Genomic DNA, 22,440 nt, shown 5'->3' with positions numbered 1-22,440 from the left:
GAAGACTGAAGGAAGTCCAGAAGAAAACAAAGGCAAGCAGGACATCTTTTGAAAGTAAAATAACGAATTTATTAATTACTTTAAAAAAGCAAGGTGTTCATAATACAGATTTGCATTTTCACAATACTATTTTTCAATTACACTTTGTACATAGAAATGCTTTGGGGGGGTTCATTAAATTCAGAATTGACTTTTGAGACAAAAAAAAAGTTAAATGAGATTTTCAAATATTTGCTGGATAAATCCATAGGTTTTTAAAAATCTGCTTTGCTTCTGGAAATATTAATCATAGTGTTGGTCAAGTTCAGCATGTATAGATTATATAGACTAAAAGATGAAATACATACATAGACAGCCCAACCCACCCATTTTACAGGTGAAGAAACTAAAATTCAGTGACTTGCTCAATGTTACAATGTTAGTAAGTTTTAGGGCCAAAATGTAATCCAGGCTATTGCTTTTCACCAAACCCCTTTTCTCCCCAACATCTATGATTCTAGTTAAATGTATAACTGTTGCATAAATATTGAATACTGCCTATCTATTGTGAGCTATTCTCAGTACTGAAGTAATATTTGGGCATTATCTTAGGAAGAAAAATTAACATAAATATACACATTTTTTAATGAGGACTAGGTACATTATTATGGGAATTGAACTTTTCAGGATAGTTTAAGCTTCCTAGACTTTCTGTATCACTTTCTATCAACAATTAAAAGCTGTACATTACAGTATAAAACAGCAAATCACTAAATGGCTTTCTTCTAAACTCAGGTTTTTCCATCATTCAGAGAATCTTCAACTCTGATGCTTACTTAACTACTCACTACAGATGCCATCTATTTACAGAAGCAGAAAATGTCATGCCAAAACACAGAGAACTAACACCCCTAATAATACCTAAGAACAAGAGTTTACAAAGGCAACCAAGCTCTACATTTCTATCTCTGAGATATTCCAGAATTGCCTTGGCCTTCAAGAGAAGCCAGAGACAGTCATGAATTGCTAATGTACTTGTTTGTACTGTTCCTCTCAAAGGAGAGAGAGACAGAGACACAAAGAGAGACAGAGCCACAGAGATACAGACAGAAGAGAAAAGAGAGAAGAGTGACAGAGAGAGAGGCATTTTAGTGGGGGCCAATAATAATAAATGACTTTGCCAAAAAGCAAGAACTGCATACATTACAGCTGAGTTTCACAGAAGATTAGGTTCATCTAAGGATCTAAAGCGGTAAATTATCAGTAGAACTGCTGAAATTATTTCCAGGTATTTTTCTTAAGTTACTTCACGTCTCCCAGGAGAGGAAAATAGATGTTAACTGGGCTAATCTAACCCTATGACTATCAACTGGGCATCCAAACTAAGTAAATTCTGAATGTAATTAAGACAACCCGATTGTGAGTCAGATCAGGTAACTTAGATTAAGACACCTTGGGGAATCAGAGTAAGATTTGGTGGTTGAGAAGGGTTCCTATCCCCCGCCTCAAAGCCAGCCTTCAGGGAGAAGTGCAAATCTCCCGTCCCAGTTTCTGAGTCTTCTCTTCTCCGTTCACTGTCAATAAAGGCACACACGGAATATGCGCGTCTATATATGTATATGTGTGTGTGTGTGTGTGTGTGTGTGTGTGTGTGTGTGTGTGTGTGTGTGTGTGTGTGTGTGTGTGTGTGTGTATGTCTACCTCGCCCGGGTGAATCATCAGCGCTCATTCCATGCAGCCGATGATTCATTCACGCGTCTTTCTAAGCGCGGCCACACGTTCCGTTCCGTACGTACTATACGGGCGCACACGCAGATTTCTTAATATTTAAATCGAGTATTTAAGGTCCACACACCTCAAGTAAGACGCTGGTAGAGGGGGCAAAAGGGGCGGGGAGGGCACCATGCAGGTTTGGGCTACGGCACAAGAGCTTCGCAACACACAAACACATATACGCACACATCACCATCGTCTTCCTCCTCCTTCTCTTCCCCCTCCCAGCCAACCGCTAATGCACGTGGGGATGAGCCAGGGAGAGGCGCCGGAGGGCACACAGGTGGGTCCCCAGGTCCTCAGCCCCAAGCGATTCGCCTGCTCCCTCCCGCTTGCCCCTCCCCCACAACTTGCGAAAGGAGGAAAAAAAACGCCTTCGCAACGCGCCTCCCGCCCGCCCGCTCTCCCTCCCCCTCTGCCTTCCTCCCTCCCTCTTGTGACATCTTATATAATAATCCGAGCTAATCAAAACGGAAGCGAACCGCGCTACCATGGCACATTAGCCAGAGATAATTACCCTGGGAACAGATGCTCTGGACAAGGGCCCGCGGCTCCCTAACTAGCCGCCGGGGCGCGTTGCTAGAACAATCCTGAATGGGGGAAGCGGCCAAAAGCGGAGCTTGTTACCCAACACAGTGAATGTGCGGCTGTTCCCGTTCCCACATCAGGAAGCAACGAGCGTCACCAACTGCGTCAGCTTCTTCAAACATATCGCATGGGCTCCCTCCGGTCACAACTACGGGCAGGAGCCGCGGGTGACCGGGGCGGAACCGCGATCTTCCCGGAGGAGAAAGTTAGTGGCCGCTAGCGGCCCGCACAACTGTACTTCCCAGCCCCTTACCAGACGCTCTCCCGGCCCTGCACCCTGCGGCGGCCCCCGGCTAGTTGGGCAACTTGTGACATATGACGACGGGCGGATCGGGCGGCTGTTCCCTCCACCCCCAGCCCTGTGCGGCCCGGCCCAGCTCTGCCCGACAGCCCCGCAGCCACAACCACAGCCCCCAGCGACCCCCTCCAACCACCCCTCATCACGCCCCACCGAGCAAAGGGGGGGAAAAAAAAAACAACGGGAAAAAAAAAAAACTACGCAAGAAACTTCCCGGCCCGCCCTGGGTAGAGGAGGAGGCTCTCGCATCTCACAACTGCCTTACCTTGCTCTCCAAAGGCCATGATCTGTGTGTGTGTGTATGTGTGGTGTGTGCCTCTGTGTGTGTGTATGTGTGCGCGCGCGCGCGCGTGGGGCGGCGGTAGGTAACTGAACAGTGGCTCGGAGGAGTTTCACAGGAGGAGGAAGAGGAGGAGTGGGGTGTGTTAGCGGCAGGGGAAGGAGGGAGAACTCCGAACGGCAGGAGCGCGCAAGAGCGGAGCCCAAGGCGCCCGGGGCGAGCGAGGGAGCGCGGAGGGGGCGGAGGAGTTTCCGTGGGTTTGTTTACGCACCGCTGCCCGCCCGGCTCGGGGCACAGCCCGTACTCCCTGATTGGCCACAAACTGGGGCACTGCCTCTTGCTGCCCGCGTGGCCTGAGAGCAAGCGCGCAGCTCCCTGGGCTCCCTGCTGGGCACCGCTGGCTTTCCGCTGCTTAGCGGGGCCTCGGGGAAGCCAGGAACGGAACGGGCAGCCGTACGGGCTCTAGAACAGGGAGTTGGGAGGGTGTGTGTGTGTGTGGGGGGGAGCTGCTTAGCGCCCACTGGCCCAGCCCGCCCCCTTGTACAGTGAAGGGGGTAGACTAGATGACCTTTAAGGTCCCTTCCAGTTAGGACATTCTACGGGTCTGATTCTCCCACCTGTAATTGCCCGACCTTGGCCATGGTGGGGCTGGAGGCTTTCTCGAGGCCATAGACTTTAAAGTTAGGAGGCAACGCACCTGAAACCATAGAATTTTCTCTTTTTGAGGAACCTTCCACTCATTGACCCCCTTTCGCTCTAAAGTGCTTAGAGGTCATTGAGTTCAAACCTTTTATTTGATTAGAAACTTGGACCCAGGTAGATAAGATGAATTAGTCTTCTAAATTGCAGGACTGGAATTGGAATTTCTTCTCCACACATATAATGTAATTTGTGAAGAGGTTAAGTTACTCCCCCCTTCCAATCCCCCCCCACACACACACACTTTTGAACCCCTCATTCCAAAGGAGGACACAGTTTAGGATCATGTTGTTTAGGACTCAGGACAACTTCCAGTTGAGAGAAAAGTTGTCCAAGAAATTATCTACAATGAGTCATTAGACTGTATTCCATTATTCCTCTTCTGTTGGACATTAAAACTTGTCTTCCTTCTTATCCTACTATATTGTCCCAAAAGGATTTCTCCACAGGTTCTTTTCCACCATATTCTCTTCATCTTGTGTTCTCATCATTATCATGTGCCTATTCTACCTAAGCCCAATGACCTCTACTCCCATTTCTAGTAATATTCTCTTTTCTTTTCCAAACTTGCTCTAAACTTCTTCCAGGAATCAATATTTCAAGCACAATTCTCTCTCCTGAGTTCCAGAAAGCACCTTCAAATGGGATGTCCCACCAACAAATCAAATTCAACATATCCAAACTTAAAAAATATCCAAAACATCTTTTCCTCTAAAATTATTACTTCTGATTTTTGTCAGTCTGACAAGATATTTCTCTATCATTCACCCAATCTCTCATATTGAAAATGTTGGTCTCTGACTCTGTTCTCCCTTGCCCCCATCTATCCAGTTAGTTCACGAGGGTCTATCTTTTCTGCTCAACTCTTATCTATCTGTTCTATTGCAATAGTTTCCATCTTATTTTTTAACTCTTACTGTCTGTCTTAGTAACAATTCTAAGATAGAAGGGCAAGGGCTGGGCAAACAGGATTAAGTTACTTGCTTTGGGTCACTCAGCTAAGAACTATCTGAGGCCACATTTGGATCCAGGTCCTCCCTGTCCAGGCTGGGCACTCTATCTAGCGTGCCACCTAGCTGTCCCTGTAATAGTTTCTTTCCTTCTCTTTTAAAAATTAATTTATTTTTACCAATTACATATAATAACAAATTTCCACATAAGTTTTCCAAAGTTATTTGATCCAAATTGTCTCCCTCCTCTTCCTTCCCCCTGCCCTGGAGCTGGCAAACAATTCATTCTGGATGATACATATATTTTCATGAAAAACATAATTCCATATTGTGGTCAATGAATAATCATGCAAAACCAACCCCTCCAAACAAAAACGCAAATAAACGTGAAAAATCATACCCTGCAATCGTTTCTTAATGGGTCTTTGTACCCCCATATTTACTCTCCCCCCTCCCAAATCACCCTTCAACCACTACCAGTTTTCTTCCTTATGTATTTATCTGGTTATATCACTTTTTATCCCTGAGGTATTAAAGATTCCACAATTTTTGCCACAGTCTTTCTTTATCCTTACCATTCTACTCCTCTTTATGTACTCATACAGGCAAACTAGACTCATTTTTGTTCCTCAGAGATACTTGACACTTTTTCTTTCTTGAGCTTTTGCTCATGATGTTCCTTACAGAGGGTATGCCTCTGCTACATGCCTATTGATTTTCTGCACATCCTCTAACCTCTCTTCCAGGTAGCTGATCCTGATCTCTTCAGTTCACAATGACCTTTTTGCCTCTGAACTTCACATAGCACTTTGTCTGTACCTCCTTGGCAGCATTTTGTATTATTAAAGTATCTAATTCTTATAGCTCCAGAGAATGAGAAGCTAGTATAAGTCAGGGGTTCTTAACTTGAACTACATGAATTAAAAATTTTTAAACTCTTACTTTCCATTTTATTAACAACTCCATAAGACAGAAGGGCAAAGGTTAAACAAATAGGGGTAAGTGACTTGCCTGGGGGTCACACAACTAGGAGTTTCTGAGGTCAGATTTTGTTGTGTGAGAAACACACTCAAATTGGTATTAAGGTCTGGCCCCTGTTTTGTTCAGTCCAGAAGTAAGAAAAGAATTTTATTTGAAGAGGTTTAAGGTGGTATAAGAGTCAAATAACTGGTAGAATAGCCTGGGAGCTAGTCATATAGCCTTAGGGCTGATGGACAAGCCCCAGAGGTAGTAGAATAGCCTCTGGAGCTGATGGAATAGCAGCTCTTCAGGTGCAGAGTATGAGAGTATCCTTTTCAAGTGTGGAGTGGTAGCTCTGCACTGTGGATTAGGGTTTGCATATTTATTAGGTTCTGGAGTTGGGAGGTTCTGGCACTCTCTCCATTGTGCTACTTTGATGCCTCCATGAACTTATTTTTAAAAAATATTTTGACAACTGTATTTGTAATCCTCTCTATTTTATTTTGTGTGTTTAAAACATTATTTAGAGAAGGGGTCCTAAGGTAAGAGCCTACCAAATAAGTACAACACAAAAAAGGTTAAGAATTCCTGTTCTAGATCTCTTATGTCTCTTTAAACTCTAAAATTCTGGAAAGAGAAAAAGAGATGAAGAGAAACGAGAAATGGAAAGATCTGGGAGAGAGAAGTGAAGTGAAGGCTTAGGTACAAAGCATAAAGTGATCAAAGAGAGAAAAATAAATGGATTACAACTCAGAAAGACAAAGTATAAGAAAGAAAATAGACTGGAGGGAAAGAAATGGTAGGTAAGGAGCTGAGAGTCAAATAAAGGAAAAAATGAGGAATAGAAAAATGTTCATGACTGGAAGATAATGAGAGGCGGAATATATATACAATATACAGAAATACCACCCATAAGGCAATTGTCCAATTTTAGAACAACTGACTAAATAGAATTAATTAAAAAGTACAGTTTTTTAAACATAGATATATTATCTGAATTATTTTTCCTAACTCCAGTTGTTTCCTCATTCATTGAACATGAGACAAATTACAAATTATCCTAATGTAACAAAGATATCATTCATGGTAACAATGAAATGTTTCCATTTTACTATAGACATTCAAGCTCAGAGCACATTTTTAAATGCCCCTAGTTCTAAAAGGTTTACTGCCACACCCTGAAGAGGTGAGAAAATTCTCTTTTCTACAGAATTTAAGCTCATTTCAGTAAGAAAATCGGTAGTTTCTCTATTGTACTGATTGTATATTTCCTAATTTCTTCTCTGGAGATTGGCTCTCAGCTGCCATGGTTATAATAATAAACTAAACATTTTCTGGTCACAGTTCCACAGACCTGACTGACATCTTTACTTCATTTGATGCCATTAAAGTCCTGTAATTGACATATTTCCTATTTGTTAATTGGGTCTCTATACATTTCCCATTTAAAAATATTTTTATCATAGATAAGACTTTGGGAAATGACAATTCGTAATAGGAATCTCCCGCTCAGTTTACATAGTAAATTTGTGTTAATAAAAACAAAACAAAATCCTGGAAACAAAATAGATACTCATTGTCTGGAATTGCTGAACAAATTTTGATATATACATATAATAGAATGTTATTTTGCCATGAGAAATGATTAATGTGATGAGTCCAGAGAAATTTGGCAAGAATTATATAAATTGGCTGATTATAATGATACACACTTGTAATCCCTTCTACTGGAGAGGCTGAGGCCAATGGATTACTTGAACTTGGTGATCCTAAACTGCAGTAGGGTATAAGGAATTAAATTAAGGGTTTGACTAAATATGTAAGAATTCTAAAATAATATACTGGTCACCAATTTGAAATATTATAGCTCAAGTCAAAATGACTTTTAATAGCTTTTATTTATTTGTTTGTTTGTTTATTTTTAAGCCCCCTAGCTTTTATTTATAAAGAGGTGGAATTAGTGAAAGTAGAGAAATACAAAAAGGGGGTCTAACCTATCACACTAAATATTGCTCCAGTGCTTGGCCTAGCCTGGCAGGGCTTGTTAACCCTGAACCAGAGGACCTGGTGTTCCACCCACATGGCTTCCAAAAAGGGAAGGCTTCTCTGGAACTAATCTCTTTCCAAAAGCCAGCTACTCATCCAAGAAACAGTCCAAGAGCCAAGGTCTGGAGTCAAAGCTGAGGTCCAAGTCCCAAGACACTTCCAACAGGCAGGTCACCAGCCAAAGCTCCAAGCTGAAGATTCAAGCTGAAGCCACCCAGCGGAAGACTTTCGGGACTTTTTATATAGTCACCTCCTGTCTCTTCCCCTCTTCACATGGACCAATCACAGCTTCCAAATTACCTAGCACTGCCTAGGGGGCAGTGTCTGTGGGACCCACCTCTCATCCTGTGAAGGTGTCACCTCTTATAGGCCTCTGAAGGTGTCAACTCATCATAGGATTCACAAATTTCTGATCCATTAGGTTAACAGGGTGGAGCTCTCCAAGTAAGTGACTGTATTAAGTTGGGGTGTTTTCAGTTTTTGGTTGATTAAATTAAAAGTTGCTTATTGATAGACAAAGAAAGTTTGATTTACACTTTACAAGGGATAAAAAGCCAATTAGATGTCTATACTATGTCTAGAATCAATATGAGCTCCTATGAGCAAGGGATAGGGGGACGAGGTTACCTAAGGAGGAGGTCAGAAATAGATCAAGTCAAAACTCCAGTGTCAGTCATCAGTAGAATTGGATCAGCGAGTGCTTGTTGCACTTCCAAATTTGGGCAAAATAAGGACATCCAAAGGAATAAAGGAAGAAAGGGAAAAGACAAGGAAGAAAAGAAGGAAGGAAGGAAGGAAGGAAGGAAGGAAGGAAAGAAAAGAAAGAAAGAAAGGAGGGAAGGATGGAAGGAAGGAAGGATGGAAGAAAAAGATAGAGAGAGGAAAGGAAAGGAGAAAGAAGGAAGGAAGGAAAGATAAAGAAAAACAGAAAACATTTATATGATCAACCAAGAGAACTATATACACAAGAGAACAGAATAATATATGGAAGAAAACAAAACTGAAAAGTTCAGATCAGACAGATCATTAAAGCGACCAATCTTGACTCTGGGGGGACACAATAGAGAGTTGGTGAATACCAGGTATAAACTGAGACTTACTGTGCCAGACAAGATTAGTAGGGCTGATTTGATTAACTGTATTTCATTGGTATAAGAAAGGACTCTGGAGATGCAAAAATGGAAAATGACAGCTGCCCTTTTTTTTTTTTTTTTAAACCCTTACCTCTGTTTTAGAATCAATACTATGTATTGGTTGTAAGGCAGAAGAATGGTAAGGGTTGGGCAATGGGGGTGAAGTGACTTGCCCAAGGTCACACAGCTAGGAAGTATCTGAGGCCAGATTTGAACCCAGGACTTCCCATGTCTGGGTCTGGTTCTCAATCCACTGAGCCACCCAGCTGCTAACCCCCCCCCACCCCCGCCTTTTTTTTTTTTTTAATGTCAGTTTACTCAGTTGTGTTCAATTCACTTCGGGTTTTCTTGGCAAAGATATTGGAATGGTTTGCTATTTCCTCTCCAGCTCATTAATTAGATAAGAAAATCGAGGCATACAGAATTAAGCGACCTGCCCAGAATCACACAGCAAGTACCTGAGGTCATATTTGAACTCTGGTCTTCCTAACTCCAGGCCTAGCACTCTCTTCACTGCACCACCTAACTATTCTAAAAGTATTATTAAAAACATCCTTTTAAAGGGACAAAGACAAAGAATACATTTAGTCTCTACTATATTCTTTATATCTCTGGGAGTACCTTCCCTTATGATCATTAAAAAGCCTAATTTACTTTCGTCCTTTTAATTTATCTACAGAATTTATAACTATTAGACTAAAGTCCATTGTCAGTTATTCTTGAATTCATTTTTATCTTGCTTGATTTCTAGCTTGCTTCTCATTTCACATTTAAAACTTTTATGTTTTCTTCTCTTGCCACAACTTTTCTCTTCCTTGGAAGATAACTTTTCCCCAAGGATAATCTTTTATTTTATTATCCCCAAGGATAATTTCCTCAGCAGTTAACAATTCTAAGGGCTTTGTTTATTCATGGTTTTTCACCTTTATTTCTCTTTAATGCCTGAGCTTTTTGATCTCTGGCATGCCTTTATCCCACACTTCACAATTATCAGTTATATTTATTTGGCATTTTATAGTCACAGAGATTCTATAATCTCTAGGCTTCTACGTATTTTTAAAACTATTACTTTCCATTTTTGTCTAATCAGTGCTCACATTTTGTCATAGTTCTTTTCTCCTCCTAAAATTGGAGAGCTGCCTTATAGATTCTTTTGGTTTTCTCTTTCCTGCCTGAATGTTGAATTTTGTTGTGTTGTGATCACTGTTATATAATGGTTCATCCGTGGAAGCTTCCTGTACCAGTTCCTGTTCACTGCTCAGAAATAAGCCCAGTATATTTCCTTTCTGTAGGTTATATAACTTTCTTCTGGGAAGCATCATCTGTCCTATACATTTTATCTTGTCTCTACATCCTTTCCCACCTCAACCTTATTTGGAATTGAAACCTTCTCCTCCCACTCTTCAATCCCTTTTATTACTACTTAGCCAAATTTGTCAGTTTTCCCATTCCATTTAATGTTTCTAGTAAAATCTCTGTCCAAATCATAAGTCAGGAGCCTGTATTAGTCAGTGAAGGGTTCAGCAAACTATATCATGTCGGCTGCAGTTTCCTGACCCCTAGTCTATAGTATATTGCTATGACTACATTTTGATTATTTAAGCATAGAATTTGAATTTACGTTGTACTTTTTTTGCTCTGTAAGATTTTTGAATTACTTATTCACCCTTTGCATATTAAGCTACTTGTCCATTCTGTCCTATGCAAACCCCAACCCCAGACACCATGGGGCTAGTAAGGTGGTAGCCCTAAATTCCTTGTCAAATTTCTGGGATGCTAGAGTCCCCACTTGCAGTCAAAGGTCCAAACTTCCCAGTTTAAATTTCTCCTTTCATCTAGAATAAATATACAAGGCATTTGTTTATTTTGGCTTGACTTTTATACCACTTTCTCACACCTGTCAGCTGATGTATTTGGTAAATCAACTACTCTGTCATTCCCCCCCCCCTTTTTTTTGAGCATGCCATTGAAAGATTCTGTGACTGCTTTGTCAAGACCTTTGTTCAGCAAAAGCTTGGATCTGATGAAAGTCAAATTATAGGGAATCAAGAATTGGATGAACTATGGGAAAAGAACAATGACTTTATTCTACACCCCACCTCTTATTTGAATTTTAGTATCTGGCATTTCCCATTTAACTTCAGTTCTTCCCCCATTCTCTCTCTCTCTCTCTCTCTCTCTCTCTCTCTCTCTCTCTCTATATATATATATATATATATATATATATATAGATATAGATATAGATATATATAGATATAGATATAGATATAGATATATAGATATAGATGTAGATAGATATAGATAGATAGATAGATAGATATAGATAGATAGATATAGATATAGATATAAATATATAGATATATCCCTCTTTCCCCACCTTCCTGTCTCATTCTTGTCTGTCTTTCTTTGTTTCTGTCACAATGTCCCTCCGGCTGTCTGTTTGCCTATCTGTCTCTCTTCTTATAGGCTCTTATCTATGTTCTTTTTTATTTTTGGAAAATATATAGCTATTATATGATAGTTCATTTGCTCATTGTTAAAGCATACCATATATATTTAGCCCTTATTTAGAATAGTTTTTTAAGAGCAGAGGCTTTGTCAAGCAACTGAGATAAAATATGAAATTGGTGTTTGTTGAACCTAAAAGTTAGTTAGGAAAACTAACATTTTGCTTTTGTTTGCCTTTTTATAAAACCCAAGCCTTATTGTTGGATTTGGAGCCAGAGGATCTACATTTGAATTGTCATTCTACATCTTTAGACACATCCTCTCTCTGAGTCACAAGTTCTTTACCTATAAATAAGAAGATTGGAAGATAAAATTTCTAAAGTCCTATCCAATCATGTTATATGATCTTACTGCAGAAACATGAACACAGTGGACATTTGATGAGAATTCACTGGTCAGAATTCAAGATTTAAATATGTATATTGATATAAGACCCATGACCTCATGGGCCAAGGGAGGGAAGAAGGATGTGCTCTCTCCTACTAAAAGACCCCAGCTCTTGCTGCAACAATTTTAAGGGACCTAATCTCTAAAAGAGGGGAAGCAGGTTTTTCTTGAACTCTTTAAATCATTATACCCCTACCCCAAAGTAGAACTCTGGGAAAAATCTTTAAAACAAAATGGTTCATGTCCCTCAAAAGAACCAACAGTATTCCGTCTAGAAAGTTATTCATTGCGCAAATTTGAGCAGTTATAGAAAAATTATTATTTCCATTACAAATCCTTAACAGACAAAAGATTTACAGGTTTGTTATTTTATTCTCTATACTTGTTATAAGGAAGAGTTTGTTTTTTTGTTTTTGAAAAGAAGCTATAGGAAAGAGGTGGGGCAGTAAAATTACAATATACCTGAAACAAAGAAAAAGAAAAAAAAGCATTTATGAAATATTTTACAAATCTATAGGAGAACAGAAGGAAGTTCAAAAGGAAAGGTACAAGCAATGTTGGTGTTATCATGTTAAATGTACTATATCATTTAAAAAAACAATTCATGAAAGAAATTCATGGCTCCATGTACATTTCTTTTTTTCTCATTGTATAAGGAAATGCCCAAGTTTGTTAATATTTGTCAAGTTTACAACAATAAAAATAATTTTAAAAAATCAAATGTTTGACTAGAAGATTTAAAGTCCCAGTTCTAAATCCTGTGTTCCATTTTTAACACCATCCTCTAAAAAGTTAGTAAAATACAAATTGTGCATAAGCAACAACATTCAGACTTGGGCAAATTTTTTTTACAAAGTTGTCCCTTCCAATTCATTATTTCAAGTAGGTTAGCTAAGAGGGAAGTTAAAGATGAAGATTCTTTACAAATCTCTGAGCCTCAGTCAAGTTGTAAAATAGATAATATTTGTCTCTAGAATCCCTCCAACTGCATGGCTAATCCACAAGATCCTCTTACCCTTCGGAAACCTATATTCTGTGCCCTACTATTGATTTCTAGCTACAAAGGTTTTCACACCATAGGGACCTACTGAGCACCTATCTGTGCTATGGAATTCCCAACCTTTCCCATCCCTCTTGCCTTTCAGGAAAACAACTGTTCCTTGTTCCATTCCCTCAAAGTCTTACTTTCTGTAAGGCGATCAGTGAATTATAACAATGACTCATAAAAGCTTCATATGTCTTGGAGCTAACATATACATTTTCAGTTTATTTCAATGCCCAAAGAAGTTTGTGAAAATTTCAGGCAAGGAAATTACTGATCAGAAGAGTTTTCACACTATAGCAAGGGAGGCCAGTAGCAGTCATAAGTATGTGTCAGAGAAGTGTCAATTATACAGAAATCTCATGTTTTACTGTTACATCCCAGATTCTGCCTCAGTCATGACTTTCGACTCAACTATTCAATTCTCTACCTACTAACTTTGTTCATTCCTTTAAAACTCAAGGTAATTTCAGTCATTTATAACTTAATGGTCATAGGTAAGTAACCATTTAATTAAAAAGGATAAATGAAAGGGTAAAAATTAAGAAAGCCTAATTACTTCTTAGTTCCAAGGTAGAAATCCACTTTATAGTAGAAGTACACTTCCTTCCTCTTCAGTCTTCCAGCCATAGTATGAGAGCCGGAGAAAGCCATTCTTTAATTTTAATGTCTTATAGTGGCTTTCTTGTATTCCAGTAATGCTAGAATGGCACATGGGCAGTTAATTTACAAGTTGTCTCCCTTGAGGTTGGAAAACTTCTCGTATCTACAGCTGAATGGACCGACAAGAATATCTAGCGCCAGGGGCCTAAGAGCTATACTCCATACCCTTCTCATGTACTTCTCTATTTTTTCAAGCTCAACACGGAAAATGAGCTCTGCCAAATGTCTCAGAAGATGAGGGCAGAGCACAGGACACCACCTGATTATCACAAACCTAACACCTATAATAACAGAGACAGTTACAAGTGTGCGTAAGCTCTGGCTCTCATTTCTCTGCCTTTCTTTCCTCTAAGTTCCACTTGCCACTCCTGCATCTCACATTGTGTTTTTAGTCTGGTATTACTACTACTAATAGTAATAATAATGAAGAAGGAGGAGGGAGGAGGAGGAAGAAAAGAAGGAGGAGAGAAGGAAGAGGAAGAGAGGAGAAGAAGAAAAAGAAGAAGGAGGGGGAAGAAAGGGGGAGAAGGAGGAGGAAGGGGAAGGGGAATTTTTGACCTCAGATCTTTCTTCTTCCAATTTTATCATTCTACTCACTATACCACCTAGCTGTCTAGAAATAGAAGTAGTGTAATTTGCACAATTAAAAAGAGCCAAATATGAAGTAAGACTACAAGTGGGCCTCAAGTCTGAGGCCAATATAGAATATGAATAAACACTACAGAGTTGGCTTTGAGAGATTTTCTTTGGGAATAATAGGAAATATAATTTCAGAAGACTGCTTTGCCTCTGAGTCAAAAGAAGACTCAGATGGCATTTTATGTAACTAAAGGGATATTCTCTTGTGGTGCTTCTGGTCTGACCAGGGCTACAAGGAACCACTGAAACAAGTGCCAATTGATCATACCAGAATACATAAGGGAACTAGATAATAGGAAGGGAGTTAGCATATAACAGATTGAATTTCCCTCTACTTGATGGAGAGAGTGAGCAGAGAGAGTACAGGGCAGAAATTAGTTGAGACTAGAAAGAGGAGTACAGATGTGATACACCTCAGTTATCCTGGTCTCTTGCCTTTATTTTATTTTTATGGGAAATGGAGAGAATGTTCTTAGGGTCAGTTCATGGTCATGGCTCATGCTGCTAATGGCTCACATATAGTGTGTGTCAGGATTGGGGAAGTAAGTACTGATGAAAGCTGCAGTCAGATCCAGACTAGAGTTCCTCATCTGAATGGTACCATCTGAGCATACTTTTGATTTTTCATCCCTAGAAAAGGATGCTTGGCAGCGGGCATATGTGACACATAACACTCAGCATCCTATGCTGGGAATTTCGCATATGCTCATTCGAACAGAAGGTGTGACAGACATGATAATAATAAAATTGAATGAACTAGAATGCTTGGCAGCAAGTGAGGACCTTGATGCAAATGGCGTCTCAGAAACTTGGCAAAGGCAGGATACCCGGTTGGTGAAAGAGCTGCCAGGCTACAACACTGTAGGAAAGATAGGGATAGATACACAGGAAAGAGTATAATACTGTGACAACATAAATTCTATGGAAAGAACACTGGATTCCAAGTGAGAATAAGAATCTGAGTCCCAGCTCTGCCATTTCCTAGATGTATAACCTTGAGCAAGTCATTTAACCTTTTTCAGTCTCAGCTCTCATTTCCAGCATGATTTGGGAAACTCCTGAATTTGGAACACTGAATGTAAAGTCATGTGAACTGAGCTTAAGTCCTGCCTCTTCACTTACTCTCTCTGTGATCTTGAGTAAGTCACTTAATTTCTATGGATCCCTATTTCCTCATCTGTAAAATGAGTGATAATGAACTGGATTATCTCTAAGGTAGCCATTTCATCTATAAATCTACAATCTAGGATCTGCAAAATGGTAATTATAATGGTTGTGCTACCTATCCACAGCATTTTCAAGATGATGGAATGAGTAGTCAGCCAGTCAAAAGTCAATTAATAAGCATTTACTGAGCTACTGTACTAATGCTAGGTATGGTGATACTGAAAAAAAAAACTGTTTTGCAGAGAATGTGAGAGGGAATGAACCATAAGATAACTGGAAAAATAAGAAGGATATAGGTTATAAGAGACTTTGAATGCCAGAGGACTTAATATTTTATGCAAGTGGCAATAAGGAAGTCTTGGAATTTTGTGTGTGTGTGTGTGAGAGGGAGAGAGAGAGAGAGAGAGAGAGAGAAAGAGAGAGAGAGAGAAATACAGATGAACAGTTCTGTACTTTAAGAAAATAATTTTGACAGTGGGGAGAAATGAGGTAGAGAGACCAACCAGCAAATTATTGTAATAGTCCAGGCATGAGGTAATGTGAGCTTTCATCAAGGGGTGATTGTCAAATGAGAGAAGGGAGCATATATAAGAGGTAGAAATAATATGAAAGCTAGGAAAGGTAGAAAATGTGGCAACAGATTAGATATGGGGGTTAAGTGTGAAGATGACATTGAGTGACTAGGGGTGGGTGAGGATGGTGATACCCTGAACAGTAATAGAAAAGTTAATAAGAGAGCAGGCTTGGGAGGTGGGGGACATAATTATTCCAGTTTTGGACATGTCAAGTTTAAGCTAGCTATAGGAATCCAGTTTTAGATATTTAATAGGCAGTTGGAGATGCTAGACTGGAAGTCAGAAGAGATTAGGGGAGATAAATCGAAGAATCATCTGAACAGAGATGATAATTGAATTCATTGGTGCATATGAGATCACCAAGAAAAATAATATAGATGTAGAAGAAAAGAAGGTCCAGATCAGAGCCATTGTAGTACTCCCACTATTGATGAGAATGACTTGGAAGAAGATCCTAGAACAGAGACCGAAGAAGACAGATAGGAGGAGAACCAGGAGAAACAGTTTCATAGAAACCCAGACATGAGAAAGTGTCAAGAATAAGAGGGTAATAGTCAACATTGTCAAAAGCTACAGAGAGAGCAAGAAAGGTAGGAATTGAGAAAATGTCACTAAAATTGGCAACTAAGTTGGCTAGTCATAAGAAATGACTTAGTAGGATGCTTTTAGAAAAGTCTGGAAAGACTTACATGAACTGATACAAATTGGAGGGAACAGAACAAGAACATTATACTTACATTAACAGCAATTTTATGTGATGATCAACTGTGAGTGACAACTATTCTTAGCAATACAATAATCTAAGACAATTCTAAAAGACTCATGATGGAAAAATGTTTTCCACCTCCAGATAAAAGAACTGATGGAATTTGAATGCACATTAAAGCACTCTTAAAATTTTCTTCATTTTTTGTGTTTTATATTTTTGGTTTCTGTTTTCTTTCACAATGACTAATATGGACATATGTTTTGCATAAATGTGCATATGTAACCAATATCAAATTGCTTGCATTCTTAAGGTGGAGGGAGAAGAGGGAGGGAAATAATTTAGAACTCAAATTAAAAAAATGTTAAAAATTTTTTATGTAATTGGAAAAAAATAAAATATTTGGGAAAAACGGGGATTAGGCCATTCTCAGACCTGTCCCTTGAAGAAAGTACAAGTTAGTCCTAACAACTATTATGTGCATATTAAATGCTTTCATTGATTTACTGAAAAAAAAAGATTATTGGTAATTTTGGAGAGAGGAATTTCAGTTGAATGATAGTTAGAAGGCAGCCTACAAAATCAAGAAGATATTTAAAGAGAGGAAGTAGGTGCACGACCTATGAAGAGTTTGGTTATAAAAGAGAGGAGAGATATAGTTGACGGTAATGGAAAGATCAAATTAGAGTTTTTTGAGGATGAGGGACATGGATGTGCCCCTTACTCTTAACACCCATATCCAATCTGCTGTAAAGTTTTTTTTTTGTTTCTACTTTCCATAATGTTCAGATTGTTTCTATCTTTCATACATACCTCCTTCTCTCTATCAGGAAATTTGGGTGACAGCTAGACACTAACGGTGGATGAGCAGTCCTGAAAAGGGCTTGGGCAACCTCATATCAGAGATATTAGTCTTCCCTGAACACTCCATACAACTTGATTTAGAGCAAGAAGGGTTCTGAGAGGCCAGATAGCCAATCCTGTCATTTTACAGATGACGACCTGAGATCCAGAGAGAAAAAGCACCCAAGATCAAATAGTAAGCAGCAGATTTGATCCAACTCCAGAACTATTTCCACTACACCATGGACAAAGACTTTTCAGGTCTGAGTTACAGTCAAAGAAGAGAAGCCAGAGGAGAAATAAAGGTGAAGGTTGAAAAGTGGCAGTGCCCTACTTTTTTTCATTAGGCCTATAACAAAAATTTTTTGATTCAACATCAGATGCATTGGAGCATGGGGTTAGTATCATTTCATGAGAAAAGGGAGAAAGCAGGTATAGGAATAATCCTCCAGAAATTATTAAGCTCATAGCAGACTAAATAGGCATGGCAAGTACTTTGCCACAGTGGTTAACCAGATCAGTTAGCTACCCACTAGATCTAATAGTAAGAGTGACACGTGAGTTTTTAGAACAAGGGGAACAATTGAGGACATACAGAGAGTGATACTTTGTCTTTCTGCCGATGTCAGTACAGCCACTTGCACACAAAATGCTAATAATTTCTCCTTCTAAAGGATAAGGTAGAAGGGCTGAAGAAATGCCTTTATATTCTCTATGTTATCAAGGAGGATGATTTATTCCTTGAAAGAATTATTGTTGATGGCACCACTTTATTACTGAAGTCATTAGAGACATAAATGATGTTTCAACGTTTCTCTTGATTCAATTCAAGGCATATTGGGAAGTAAATTTTTGTTTAAGAAGATGGAATTTGAGAGGGATTCGGATTTCTGAAGCAATTTTTAAGATATAGGAATGATGGTATCTTTGCCAAGGAAATGCATCTAATGAAGGATGACAAACATATATTTATCTGGAGATTCTTGAATCTGATTGAAATGGAGAAAATGCATTGGCCAAATCAGATATTGCAGAGGCTAGAAAAAATACAAGAAGAGAAGACCAGTGATTTTCAGAAATAATATCCAAGAACAAGGGTATTATTAATAAACTCAATCATGTCAGATATGCCAATGTGCAGAATATAGGTTATAAAATAGGTAGAGAGGAAATTCAATCCCATGGGCAACTCTGAGACATGGGGAGATGTTACTTGAGATCTCAAGATGTCTATAGAAAGGCATACTTTATTCAGAAGGAATGGATTTTAAAAAGAGTCAGTGGCATAGCATTGCATATTAGAATTAGGAGGTATATTACTCATAGTGGGGGAAGTATGGTAGAAATATCAGAGTGATGATTAATGGAAGAAGAAACAGAAGTGATATTATTACAACCCCTCTAGAGAAAACTCAATCAAAAGGAAGAAATGAATGATAAGTTTGAGAAATAGATTACAAACCTGATATTGATGTATAGGATAGTATTAATGGGATACTTCAATTATATGCACAACAGACTTAGCACTTAGATTTTGGGTGAGCTGTTCTAGGTTTTCTTCTCTTCTCCCTCTATACTATTTCATTTGGTAATTACATCAACTCCCATTGATTCAATTATCATCTCTATGCCAATGATTCTTAAATCTATTTATAAGGCCCTCACCTCTCTGTTGACTTTCCAACTGGCATCTTAACTACCTGTTAGGCAATTGCCTATCTCAAAATGGATATACTGTAGTTATCTTAAATACAATATGCCAAAAACTGAATTTGAAATTCTTGCCCCACCCCACAACCTTCCTCCATTCCAAACTTCCCTATTACAGTTGAAGGCACACCACCCTTCCAGTTCCTCTGTCTTGAAATCTAGGTGACAGCTTCAACTCTTCACTACCTCTCACCACCCTCCTTCATACAATCTGTTGCCAAGATCTATAGATTTCACTTTTGCCACATCTCTCAAATACACCCCCTTCTTTCTTCTGATACTGCTACCATCCTGGTGCTGGCCCTCATTTCCACACACTTAGACTATTGTGTGGTAGCCTGCTGATTAGTTTGCCTACCACATCTCTCTCTGTTCCAGTCTATCCTCCATTCAGCTGCCAAAGAAATTTTCCTAAAGTGCAGATTCAACTATGTCACCTCCCCTTACTCAATAAACTCTAGTGGCTCTTTACCACCACTAGCATTAAATACAGAATCCTCTTTTTGGCATTTAAAGTCCTTCATAACCTAGCCTTTCCCCAGTATCTTTCCAGTCTTCTTATACTTAGAGAACCCCTCAGTGTACTCTTCCATCCATAATAGCTCCATCGTTTGGCGCTGGGCATTTTCCTGGCTGTTTCTTCTGCCCAGAATGCTTTCCCTTCTCATCTTTGCTTTCTGGCTTCATTCAAATTCTAGCTACAATCCCACCTTTTATAGGAAATCTTTCCCACTGCCTCATAATTTTAATGCAGATGCAGCTATGAGGCCCAGTGGATAGAGTGCTGGGTTTGGAGTCAGGAAGATCTAAGTTCAAATTTAACCTCAAACACTTACTAACCAAATGACTTTGTACAAGTCACTTAGGTTCAAGTTTCCTCAGTTTCCTCATCTGTAAAATGGAGGTAATAATAGTACCTATCTCCCCAGGTTGTTGTAAGGATCAAAGGAGATAACATTTATAAAGTTTTTAGGTACATGATGAGCAGCACTTAAATGTTAGTATTATTAACACTATTATTATTCCTTTCATCTATTGATTATTTCTAATTGATCCCGCATATAGTTTTTTTATACATAATCATTTGCATGTTGTCTTCCCATTAGATTGTGAGCTCCTTGTGGGCAGGAATTGCCTTTTGTCTTTCTTTGTATACTCAGTGCTTAGCACAGCATTTTTGGCTCTTGCTGGTGTATAATCTAGAGGGGTTGAGGAAGGAGAGAAAATGAATGGGGTCATTTTTGTTGTGGTTGTCAAAATGGGAATGGGGAAGTAAGAAGATGAGAATTCAGTTCCTAGTTTAGAAGCTTAACGTAAATATATACATATTTAAAATATAATTTAAATTTACATATAAATTTATAAAATATAGAAAATATAATACAAATATATTAAAATGTACATTTAAAAATATAATTATATGTGATATAATTTAAATTATATATATAATTAGCAACATAAATGAGTACTGCAAAAATAAAGGTAATAGAAGGCACTTAATAAATGCTTCTTGACTGACTGAAAGTGATCAGAGAAAGAATGGGTAAGGTTGCATTGGCTTAAAGTTTTATAGAAGTCAACATAAGAGTGAAAAAAGTGAAAAGATACTCTCAAAAAGGAAATTCGGAATACTCAAACACAAAAGAAGAATAAAGTAATATACATGGAACTCATTGACCAACTCAGAACTTTAAGTATATGTACAAGAGATGGAAACAACTGCAGATGACAGTGTTCTAAGAATAACATAAAGCAGTGTTGGAGATGTAGTGAGTTGAAGGCGTCAAAGAATATTAGTCAACAAATAGATTTCCTTACCTAAGCTGAGGACCAGAGAAGAACAAAAAGACAAGAAAAGATGTTCGGGGTAGATGGAACAACAAAGGTAGCACCAGCCATTTGAGGCAAAGACATAAATAACCTTTAGTCTGGAAAGATTAAAATTAAAGTGATTAACAGATTTGAAACTCTAATTAAATCCAGATGTGATTAGTATCCTAAGTTTTTTTCTGTCACTTAGTTTTTTCCTTTGTCCATCTCTCAGGTTCTGATAGGAAGTAGTTCAGAAAATAAAAATCAAATGTTTAGATCTTATCTTAATATTTAGAATCACATCTTACCCTCTTTCATCATAGTCTACTTGTAATATTTTCACAGATAAATGAAGAGATGTGGGTTGTATGTAGTTAGATGGTTAGAAAGTGATCAAATGATAAGGATTTGTGGTGATTAATGAATAATCAACATGAAAGAGAATCTCTAGTGGAGTGCCCTAAAGATCTTTCCATCGTTATTTTTTGCTCAACATTTTTGCGTACCTAGATGAAGGCATAGCTAGTGGGCAGGAAATACAGATCTAAAAGGGACAGCTATCACACTGGACAACAGAGTCAGCATATAAGTATTGGCTAGGAGGGTAGAATCAAACTAATAGAGTGCAAGTTATAATGACAAATGTACAATTCTATTGGTGAGTTCCAGAATTCAATTGCACAATTATATAATGAGGAAAGAGTATGGCAAAGCTTTTCCAGGTGAAAAAGATGGAAGGGAGAGGTTAGTGGACTGCAAACTTATTATGAGATGATAGCTAGGAAAAAATATAAAAACAAAAATGTGATGTGATTTGGACTTCATTGAATTTATGAATGAAAAAATTAAGCATTTACTATGTGCCCAACATTATGTTAAGCACTGGGGATAAGGATACAAAAAGCAAAAATAGTCCTTGTCTTGAAGAGGCTTACATTTGAATATAGGAAGATAATACACAAAGGATAATGATGACAGTCAAATTCAAACATTTTCAGGGATGGCGAATGGGGACATAGAAATGTAGTTTGACACTCTCTATCCAAGTACAGTGACATAGTCGATTTGATCATGTTTCATGGCTCTAGTTTTGGATCAAGGAAGAAGGAAATGTTGCCACAGAGGGGGTAAGGCAGATGGGAGAGAAATGAAGCATGACTGATTGGGGTTTTTCTAGAAATAATAGTAGTCACCAAGCAGGAAGAGGGAGGCCCCGAAGGGTAACGATTCTTCAGGGTGAAAAGATTGCTGTTGGGACTATTTCTATCTTCCATTTTTTTTTTATTTCTGGTTAGATAATTTGTATCTACCATCTATTTTGTGGTAAAATATGTTAGTGCATTAAATACTGTCAAACGGAATATTTAACTGACAACTTCATTCTGACTTAAAGATGAGGAAAGTCTTCAGCATATTATTAACAAGGGACTCATATTTCAATGGAAAGGGAAAGGTACACATTCTGCTGTGCTTTGTTCTGCTCAGATCACATTCATAGTTTTGTCACTGATTCTTTAGTAGAAGGTTTTCAATAGGACGTTGGCATACTGAGGCATATCCAGAGTAAAGAAAGTAATGAGAATGGTGAGGTGACCCCAGACCATGCTATGGGAGGCTTATTTAAAAGACTTGGGAATGTTTACCCTGAAGAATAGAAGATTTAGGGAAGGAAATGAACATTG

At 38.6% G+C, this 22,440-nt stretch overlaps 1 protein-coding gene across 1 annotated transcript in view; it reads right to left on the bottom strand.

The window, feature by feature from the left end:
- Positions 1-3,134, bottom strand: part of PCGF5 (polycomb group ring finger 5) — a 143,683-nt gene extending 140,549 nt beyond the window's left edge. Inside the window, exon 1 of the mRNA XM_044665671.1 lies at positions 2,904-3,134. The gene's annotated coding sequence lies outside the window, so the exon portion shown is untranslated. The remainder of the gene's footprint in view (positions 1-2,903) is intronic.
- Between the last annotated feature and the right edge of the window lie 19,306 nt (positions 3,135-22,440).

This window comes from Gracilinanus agilis, chromosome 2 (assembly GCF_016433145.1).
Source record: "Gracilinanus agilis isolate LMUSP501 chromosome 2, AgileGrace, whole genome shotgun sequence".
Taxonomy (NCBI): Eukaryota; Metazoa; Chordata; class Mammalia; order Didelphimorphia; family Didelphidae; genus Gracilinanus; species Gracilinanus agilis.
The sequence above is the reverse complement of the archived record's forward strand: the minus strand, read 5'-3'. Positions and strand labels throughout refer to the sequence as shown.